The sequence below is a fragment of the Rhizophagus irregularis genome, chromosome 30 (genome assembly GCF_026210795.1).
Source record: "Rhizophagus irregularis chromosome 30, complete sequence".
NCBI lineage: Eukaryota > Fungi > Glomeromycota > Glomeromycetes > Glomerales > Glomeraceae > Rhizophagus > Rhizophagus irregularis.
The window spans coordinates 2,774,551-2,785,660 of NC_089458.1; positions in this window are offsets into that span (position 1 = coordinate 2,774,551).

An 11,110-nucleotide genomic window follows, 5' to 3' on the forward strand; every position below is an offset into this window, starting at 1 on the left:
AAAATAAAAAAAATTAATAAAAAAATAAATTAATTTGTTTAAAAAAAAATTTGAAAATTTGAAATTTCCCCAATGATGATAAAAAAAAAAAAAAAAAAAGGAATAAAAAAAAAAGGAAACAAAAAATAAAAAATAATAATACTGTAAAGTAAATAAAATTACATATTTAAAAAAATTACGTATATATATTATATATATATATATAAAATAGCGGTGTTGAAAGTATGTTAAAAATAAATAAATAAATATAATATATATATATATATATATGTTTATACTATATGTTTATACTATATGTTTATATGTTAAAAAAAAGTGGTTTTTTTTCTAAATATATAATTATCAATTATTTTTTTTTAAAAAAAAAATTATATATATTATTCTTTAAAAAAATTTTTTTTTTCTCATTTGATTTCTTTTTTTTTCCGAAAAAAAAAATAAAAATAAAAATAAAATCTTTCAAATTAGAAGAAAAAAAAATTACTAACTAGTTTGTAAAAAAAAAAAAAAAAAAAAAAATTAACAATAATTATAAACTAATTTAAATTTAATACTATAATAATAGTAATAATCAAATTGTAAACAAAAAGGAGAAAAAAAAATTTAACTGCTAATTTATGCCTTTCTTTATAAAAGAAAAAATTATTTTTAATTTAATTGTTTATATTTGTTTGTTTGTTTTGTTTCAATTTTTTTGTTTCATGTTTAAAAATTGTTCACTTTTTAAAAGTAGACGGTAAACTGGTTTGCGAAATGATTTAAAAATGATTTAAAAATGATTTAAAGGAGAAAAAAAAAGAGCTGGGAAAAAAAAAATTCGATAATCAAGAAAAAAAAACTAATTACAAATAAAAACGAAATTTATATTACAAATTAAAAAAAAAAAGGGGGAAGGAAAATAAACGCGTATAATTGTATAATTCGGATATAATTGTATAATTTAGATATACTGTAATTGTATAATTTGAATGTATCATTTGGATATAATTGTACCATTGGATTATTTGGATTGATAAATATAAAACTCGCTACAAAAAAAAAAATAATTTTTTATAAATCCAAAGAGAATCAACCTGTTATACTAACATAATTATTCGTTGGTTGAAATTCGGTTCGTTGTTGTTGACCACTTCTCATTAAATGTGAACTATTGTCTAATTCAACATGACGTTGAAAATTATAAGAAGAAGGTAAAGGTAATTTCATTGATTGAGGTGACAATATCGGAGGAGCCAAAGTACGAATTGGAGGTAACACCACTTGTTCAGATTCAGAAATTATTGAACGTACAGGAGGTAAAGAAGTATTATTTCCATCCGAAATAAAATTATAACCACCAACAGATGTTGAAGTTGGAGTGGTTAAAGGTGTCGGAGGTAACATTAAAGTAAGATTTGTATTACAAGTGATATTATTATTATTATTATTAACATTATTATTATTATTATTATGATTATTAATATATTGTCCTTCAACACGTTCCGAACAATTATTATTAGATATTCGTTTGACTCTTTTTGAGTAAGGTTCTTGTAAAATTGGAGTATTATGAGTGGATTGATGATTAACAGATTTTGAACCCCTACGACTTTTTACAGATAAGTGAGTACGATAATGTTGCATCATATTATCTTGTCTTGAAAATTTTGATGTACATCCGGGCATTAAACATTGGAAATTCTTTTCACCCGTATGTATTCTATTATGTCTAGCCAAATGTCCACTAATTTTCATTATTTAAATTATTGTTGTGATCAACCAATGATAATTAGGTAATCATTTCCAATATTATAAAATTATAAGCGATCAAAGAAAAAAAAAAGAAAAAAAAGAAAAAAATTTAATTAATTTCGGATCGGATAAAAAGGACAAAAAAGAAATAATAGAATTTTCATAGAAAAATGATCGAACCAAAAATAATAAATAACCGATAAAAAAAAAAAAAAAAAATGTTACCTTGTAGTAAAACCTTTTCCACAATTAGGGAAAGTACAAATATATTTACGTTTATTACCAGATACAGAATTTGTTGTGGAAGGATTATTTTGTTTTTTACGTTGTACAAAAGTATCATCGGAGATTGAAAGTTTTCTTTCAGTAAAAGAATCTTGTAAATTCACGGAGGAAGAGGAATCATCATCATCATTCAACAAACTTACTATAACACCGTCAGATTTTTTTACAAGTAAAGTAGATCTCTTTTTCATAGTACGATAATAACCAGGAGGGGTTAAAGGAGGAGTGGGACCAGAAGATTTTTGAAAAGATTTATCATTAGAAAGAGATACAGAAGGTTGAAGTTGATGAAGTGAAGTAGAAGTTGCAACGGTAGGACTCGTTGTGTTTGAAGAAGTAGAAGGAAACATTGGTAAATAATGATGTTGTTGAGAACCATCAGGGTATAATACAATATCTTGTGGAGTTTGAATCAAAGATGATGACAAATTTGATTGTGAATTTAATTGAAAATATGAAGAATAATTTGAAGAAGAAGAGGAAGAAGAGGAAGAAGAAGAGGAAGAACAAGAAGAAAGTTGTGGCGCAGCCGAATATTCATCATAACGAGGTGGATGAGATGAATAAGATGAAGACATTTTTGAAGGTAAAATATAATTTTGATGATGATGATGTTGAGAGCTAGGTGACGTAGATCCAAAAGAATCGTGTTCTTCTCGTGAAATAAGTTGAGACGAAGTATTATTAATATTACTTTGTTGATGATTTTGAAATTTTAATTGAGCGAATTCAAAATTCAATCGATGATACATTGAAATGTTTTCCGATGGAGATATAAGAGATAAATTTTGTTGTTGTTGACGATGTTCCATCAATGATATCAAGTATTTTTTTTTTAAAAAAAAAAGGTCAATTATTTAAAAAAAAAGCGTGAAAAACGTGTTAAAAAAAAAGGTAAATGTTTATATAAATTTGAGGTATTAGAATATTAGATGATCGTCGTTACAAAAAAAAAATAATTATTTTTTTTTTTCGTTGACAGGAAGAAAAAAAATCTTAATAAAAAAAGAAATGGTAAGTAAAATTATTTAGATAAAAAAAAATGAAAAAGAAAAATTGGTATTTCTCGGATTTTAGAGATAAAAAAAAACTCACCAAATTATATATATTTTTATAATTGATATACGGTAACCGTTTTAGGCGATTTTGTGTTTGAAACAAATAAATCGTAGATTTTTTTTTTTTACTGTAAAATAAAAATATATATAAAAAAAAATTATATTGAGGTATTTTAAAATAAAATAAAATAAAATTTTTTTTTTTTATACGTATATATATATATAATTATACTATTGTTATTATTGTTATTATTATTAATTTTTTAAATTAAATATTTTAGCGATCATATGAATATTTGAACGGTAAGAAAAAAAAAAAATTTTTTTTTTCCTCCCTTTTTTACTCATTCGATTTTTTTATAATTGGATTTTTTTTTTAATAAGAAAATATTTACCTTTTTATCGGTTTTTTTTTCTTGTTTAAAAAGGTTAAAAGAGGATCGGCAGGAATTTTCTCACTCGGAGCTTTTACCAGCTGAAAAAATAAGGAATTGAGATTGTACGATTTATGGCTGATAATTCGTTCGTATAGTATAAACAAAAAAAGAATATATATGTATATATATATATATTTTCGGAAATTCAACAAAAAGAAAAACGCCGTTTTTTTTTCTTTTTGATTTTAAAAAAAAAAAAAAAGATAAATAAATAAGCAGTTAATAAAGAACCCTGAATGTTTTTTTTGGAAAAAAAGAAGAGATTAACGTCTCTTTTTTTATGTATATATATTTTTTAAAAGTGTGAGAATAAAAATAATAAATAATAAAATTGAATTGTCAATTTCAAGTTACTATTGTTAAAAACTTGTTATTATTTGTCAAATGTTTATTCTGTTATATTTTAAAAAGGAAATATTTTTTTTCAGGTTTTTTTTTTTTAAGGGTTAAATAAAATAAATCGCGCTATTTTAGTTATCTTAATAAAATTTCGATTCCTTTTTAATTAATCTTTACTCCTTTTTTTCTTAACAAAGACATAAAAAAATTCCGTTTTTTCTTCCTTTAAAAAAAAAGAAAAAAAAGGAAAAAGGGAGAAAATGATAATTAAATTTTATATGAAAAAAAAAACATATATATAGTTACTCACATATGAAAAGAAAAAATTAATTAATCTGACTCAATCAAATTAATTAATTTTAAATTGTGGACGACCGTGTGGAAAAAAAATGAAATTTTTTTTTTTTTTTTAATTAAAAAAAAAAGGAGTATATTTCAAAGAAAATTTTTTTATATATATAATTTTTTTTATATTTTTCGAATTGTCGTGAAAAAGAAAAAAAAAAAAGAAATAGTTTTTTTTTTAGCGATTTTATAAGAAAAAAGTTAATATATATATGTATGTATAATAATAATTATAATTTAAAAAAAAAAATTCGTTATACGATCACGGATAAAAATTGATCGGTAATAAATAATCATTTTTTTTTTATTTCTTAGAACTTTTCATAATGATTATATATATATATATATATATATATATATTTATAATTTTATATTTTAAAATAAATAAATAAAAAAAAAAATAAATAAAAAAATTAATTATACTCTTTTTGTTAATAAACAGCTTTTTTAGTTGATTAGGTTATATTTTATGCCTTATGTTATGTTGGGTTGTGTTGTTACCTTACTTTTTAACCTGTGTAAAACACCAAATAAAATTGTGTTCTGTTTCCGTCAGCTCGTCATTATACTAAAAAGAAACTAACATAATATTTGTGTAAACCTTTTTGTTTGGCATGGAAAAGACCCTTTTTTTTTCTTAAATCTTTATAGAGTAATATTTATATATATAATATTTATGTAACAGTTTATTGTATATAATAATATATATATACTGTATAAAATAAAGTATTATATATTAGTAGTAGTATAAATAATTGTATAATTACATAATATAATTTAGTTTTCCCGCCACTCATTAATAAATAAGTTAATGCAAATCAATTATGCATAACATACAGACTAATTCAACAATTTTTTATTTTTTTTTTCGATGGATAAGCCTCAAAAATTTTTTAACTAGGTTTAATAAATAATTTTTCCTGATTTTACCTAGTTTTTTTTTTAAAAAAAAAAAAATGAAAAGACAATTAAACGGAATATCTTCTTTTTGATCCAAGAAATCTTTTAAAACAGGTTATAATCGTTTATTTAGTTATTTTAAGAAACAAATATAATTAGCATGAAAAAGAACGAGATAATTATCTTGATTTTCTTGATTTTCTAATAATCTTTTTTAAAAATATATATTATATATGTTCTTTTAAAACAAGATTATATATATATATATATATACTGTACAATATATATATATAATATATATTTATTATATTTATATAAAATATATTTATATTTATATTTATATTTATATTTATTTATTTATATTTATTTATTTAAAAAAAATGTGAAGGTCATGTGCGAAAATGAAATCCCAAAATGGTCTTCTTTATTTATGATGTCAAAAAAAGTGTGTTAATCGTAATTTAATTCAATTTTTTAAAAAAGGGGAAAGGGACTGAATGAAACGTGGTTTCATTTACCTTTATAAGTGTATGAGGTGTAACGGTCATAGATTTTTTACCTCGATTGACCTTAATTTGACTGATTGATTGATTGATTTGATTTACCTGATGATCCGAATTTCTGGGTTTGAAAAATATCTCCACATTATTTTTTATAAACAGACACATGACAAAGTAGGGAATCATTTTAGGGGTGGAGAAGGGGAAGGAAAATAAAATAAATTAAAATGAGATTAGATGAAACGAAAATAAGATGAAAATGAAATGAAATTGGAAATTGTACGAAAAAATAAATTTACATATTACAATAGGTTTTACAATAGGTTGCAAATAGGTTGCAAACATATGTAATATATATATATAAAATATAATATATATATATATTAAATTATATATACACTATTTTTAAACATAAAATAATCTCATTTTGATTATAAAACAATAATAAAAAAGAATGATTTTTTTTTTATTTATATTGTCTAATTAAAAAAAAAATTGATTACATAATATTATCCCTGTGATCTTTTACAAAGATCCTAGATAACCCGATTTTTAAAAAAAATATTATGTAATAATTACTTCCCAAGTACAATTACGTTTCAAAATACGCCTTTTCTATGGTATCGTATTATATATATTTTTCCATGTTTTCCACGCGAAAAAAAAATTCATTTCACGTCACACATATTTTACGAATAACCACTTAAACTATAATGGAACCTTACAATTGAATTAAGAAAAATTCCCTTTTATGGGTATATAATTTTATTTTTTCTCCCGAATCTATTATTTGATAAATTCCTAATATAGTAGGGTGAAATAAATTAAAACACGGATTTTTTCTTATTTTTTTAGTTTAATGTCTTATTATTATTATTATTAAATTATGATTAAACTTAAATTGGTTTAGATCTTCACATCTCTTATTAAAATCCTATCATAAACCATATGAAAATGATAAACAATTGGTAGACGATCATATGACAATTTGTTATTGGTAACAGTTAATATGATATTCAGGTTTCAAGTTAATTATGGTTAAAAAAATTTTATGAATATCATTAAGTTGCATCGTTTGCTTCCGTAAATATTTATACTAAAAGTAAGTAAAATAATTCTAATAAAATTCTAAACTTGTTAATAATTATAATTTTATCTCCTTAAGGTAATTAAAAAAAAAGTCATTCTATTATTTTTTTTTTTGTGGGGTATTAAACAAAAACCATTTCAGCCATCCCTTCATACAAAATGACTTTTGTATCACTCATCATTCAATATTTCACGAGGGATTAATGTTAGGGTCCATCATTTATTGAATAGTATAGACCCTTAGCCGAAATATGATATGAGAATATGACCTGATCGAATGATGTTGGATGTTGGATGTTGGATGTTGGATGTCGGATGTCGGATGTCGGATGTTATTCATTTTTTTGGTTATTCATTACCTATTCATTTATTCATTCTAATTCTATAAATCATTTTGAACTCTTTCTTTCCTCGTTATTTCCAAATATGGTTTATGGTAGACTGCCAAGAATTTAGAAAGGTTATTGAGTTTTTTTTTTAAACAGGGTTTTGATTTTTCATTAAACTGTATGATTTGATTCTAACCAAATTTATTCGTAATTATAATTGTGTGTCAATTTGTCATCCCATTTTACCTCATTTAATCTCATTTTACCTGAAGGTAATCATAATTACAAATAAAAGATCTTAAAGAAAAAAAGAAAACTCTTTTTAAAAATCATTTATAATTATAATTTCCTAAAATAAGAATGGTTAATTTTATAACCCTTTTAAATGACTTATAAATGACCTTTTTTAAAATGATCTTATTAAGATGATCTTATAAAAATGATCTAAAAAAAAAATGACCTTATAAAATGACCTTATAAAATGACCTTCTAAAATGACCTTCTAAAATGACCTTATAAAAATGATCTTATAAAATGACCTTATAAAATGACCTTATAAAATGATCTTAAATAAAAATGATCTTAATAAAAAAAATGCCCTTATAAAAAATGACCTTATAAAAATGATCTTTTAAAATGAACAAAGTAACAAAGTAAACTCCCCTTTCAAAATGCATGCGAATAACCTTTTATAATATTTATTCTCCATTGTTACATTTCAGATTCTCTCCTCTTTTTTTCATTCTGATATTTGATATTGATATACTTTACATTTTCAGATCTTCTTATTTCCGATTTTCTTTAAAAGAAGTAAAATTATTAATATTAAATCCCGAAATATTATCTGATCCTGTAAATCATTTACATCATTATCATCAAAGCATATGAAACTTTTTTACTTTTTTGAAAATTTATTAACTATCTCAACATAAACACATTTTTTTAATTTATTGTTACAAACTTTAAACTGATTTTAAAACCGAGTCTCGGATGATGTACATATAGAGTATATATTATTACATCATATACAAAGTGTGTGTGTGTGTGGAATACGTGTGAGAGTAAAATATATATTGTATACTATATTGTACATACGGAAAAATAGTACATACGGAAAAATATACGAAAAAAAAATATAAATATATATAAATATATATACTATATATACATACTGTATAGTGTATACACATATATAATATATACATACATTATACATATATATTATACAGTATACTATATATACATAGTACATCATATAACATCATTAGTACATCACATATAAATTTTTTCGTGATAATATATTTATTTATTTAATTTTAAAGTGTATTACAAGTTGCCTAAAATCATGCATCCTTTTTTTTTTTTAAATAATTATGATCGGATGTATCCAAAATTAGAGTTGGAATGAATAAGTGCCAAGCACGCTAATCTAATTAAAGTGTTTAAAAATCATTGTCCAACCCGAACAACAAAAATGAATTAATTGATCATCAAAAAATTGATTATTTAAGAAAATCAGTTTCGGAATAAATCACAGTAAGATGTTTGCATATTTAATTATATTTAATTGTGTACACGCGTTAATTTTCGCAGTCACGTAATCTCTCGTGATTATCTAATTGTTTTTTACTCCTAATTTATCCTTTTTTTTTTTTTTTTCTTCCCCTTTTTGTGAAAATATTTTGTCCGAGAAACCCGTGAGAAATTTTAAAACCTGTAAAAAAATTTTTTTATTATTATCGAATCATTTATAAATAAAATAAACGTACAAACGCATCTTATTTATTATTCATTAAATTTAATTGTATTGATTTGTGTCTTTTTTAAAAATAAAATAATTTTTTTTTAGATTTTTTTTCCTTTTATGGAAATTGCCATAATACCGTGAAATTAATATTCTGAATTCGTTTTTTTTTAAAAAATTTTGATTTTTTAGGAAATTTAAAATAACACAAGTACAAATTTTCGCAGATTTATTTACTTTTTTTCTCTTACATAACTTATTTTATAATAATTATTTCGGATATTTGATCCTATTTTTTTTTTCCATTAAAAGTAATCATCAATGCATGTATAATAATAATAATTGATCATTAACAGTTTAAATCCATTCATTCTGACGATCATCAAAACCTTTTCAATCACTTCAATCACTTATTATTATTATTATTATTATTTTTCCTTATTTGCCGCTCATTATAAAACTCTAAAATGATAAAAAATTTAAAAAAATTTGTGAAAAAAAAAAATTTAAATTTTTTTTTTAATCGGTTTATTTACGTTTTATTTTTAATTTATTTTATTTTTATTTTATTTGTTTTGTTTTGTTTTGTTTTTTTGGGGAATTTTTTATAATTATACCAATTATACCAATTATACCAATTATACAAATTATACCTATTATACCGGGTTTCATACTATACCTTTTATACCGAATTTCATTTATACCGGATTTCATATTATTCCGGATCTCATATTTCAGAAAATTTGTTAACCCATTTTCATCTTTTCTAGATTTTAAAAAAAAAATAGATTAGACATCAGAATTTTATATGCAGTGTTCACAGATAATGCACCTCGTAATTCTATATTTTAGGTCGACATTGACTAACGAGTTTTGGCTTAATGATTTGACTGACAAAAGTTGTGAATAAAAGTGCCTAGTGTTGTCAAATCGGATAGTCATCTTTTTACCAGAGATAGAGTATCATGCAATGGATCTAAAATCCATAAATAATATCCTATTTGGCATAAAACCCGTTAATTTAATTTAACGTATTGTTCTTCAATACTATAATTCTTTATCATTGGTACTTTTAAAACTCAATTTACTGAATTTATAATAAAATTTTCCTTTTTTTTAATCAGTTACGCATATTAAGCCTTTTTCTGTAATTTAAGGAATTGTCAGGTCATTTAAAAATTTTTAAGTTTTATATATTCAATAATTTTTTCCATTTTTAATGATAATAATAACTTTATTGCTCAACTAAAAATCTATAGTTTAATAGAATTCCTAAAAAAAAAACAAAGTTATGATTTAAAAACTTTATATTATGATTATATATAATAATTACACAAATGTTTTTATCAAATATAAAGTTAAAACCTTTTTTTTTAATTACAAAATATATACTTTTTTTAGTTTAAAAGTATATGTATAAGTGTTTACTAATACTTATAATAATAAATTTTTGCATTTTTTATATAATAAGTGATATAAATATTTATAAAATATATCATTTATTTGTGCATGTTTTTTTTTATATTACTTGTACTTTATAAAATACATTACTTATATTACTTATATTACTTATATTACTTGAATTTTTATAAAATTACATTACTTATATTACTTAAAATTATAAAATACTTTAAAATTTTTTTATAAATACTTTATCTGTAATATCACTGAAGTGATTTTAATAATATTTATAAAGGATAATATCATTGAATTGACCTTTGATATTATTATAAAGGATAATATCATTGAATTGATTTTTAAGAATAATAAAAGAAATACCATTTTAAAATAAAAGTAATTATAATATATACTTTAATTCTAAAATAACTACTTTAGTTCTTTAAAAATAATATATATATCAATTTCAAAATCTTCAATTGTATATAATTTATTGCTTTTGTCCATTTTTTTTATAAATAATAAAGTATATTTTTATTTTACCATTTCATTTAAAATATTATTAATATATTGGATAATTTTGGATATTAGTTTTTAATATTATATAATATTTAATATATTATTATTAGAAAAAAAAAATATTAATTTATTAAAATTTCTTAAAAATATATTAAATATTATTTATATTTTATTTTCATAATTTAGGTTTTTTTTTAATTTGTAAATTAATATATTTTAAATAAAAAATTATTAATATAAATATAAAATATATTTAAGAATAATATTGTTTATTTTATAAATAAAAAAAAATATAAATATTATAATGATTTTAAATTAATATATCACTAACTAAAATTATTTAATAATATATAAGTTGATAATTTTTTTGTAATTTTCAAAATTTTGGTTATCATTATTAATTAATTAATAAAATTATCTTAATTTATCTTTAATT